A 350-nucleotide genomic window follows, 5' to 3' on the forward strand; every position below is an offset into this window, starting at 1 on the left:
TGTTGTCTTGTTTCTTTAGACTCCCGAAAAGCCCTGGTTGCCTTTGACCTGTCTGTCTGTTCTGGTGAGAGTCACTGGTACTGTTGGTGCAGATATTTCATGCCAAAAAGCAGTGGTTCTCAACCTGTGGGTCATGAACCCCCAAGAGATCATCAGAAAACACAGATATTTACATTATGATTCATAACAGTAGCAAAATTACAGGTATGAAGTAGCAACGAAAGTAATTTTATGGATGAGGGCTAGGTCACCACAAGAAGAGGAACTGTGTTAAAGGTCTGCAGCCTTAGGAAGGTTGACAACCACTGTTCATTTTGAAGGTCCAACAGCCTTTAAGCATGGCCACCAAA

Source organism: Peromyscus leucopus, chromosome 8a (assembly GCF_004664715.2).
Source record: "Peromyscus leucopus breed LL Stock chromosome 8a, UCI_PerLeu_2.1, whole genome shotgun sequence".
NCBI classification, from domain to species: Eukaryota; Metazoa; Chordata; class Mammalia; order Rodentia; family Cricetidae; genus Peromyscus; species Peromyscus leucopus.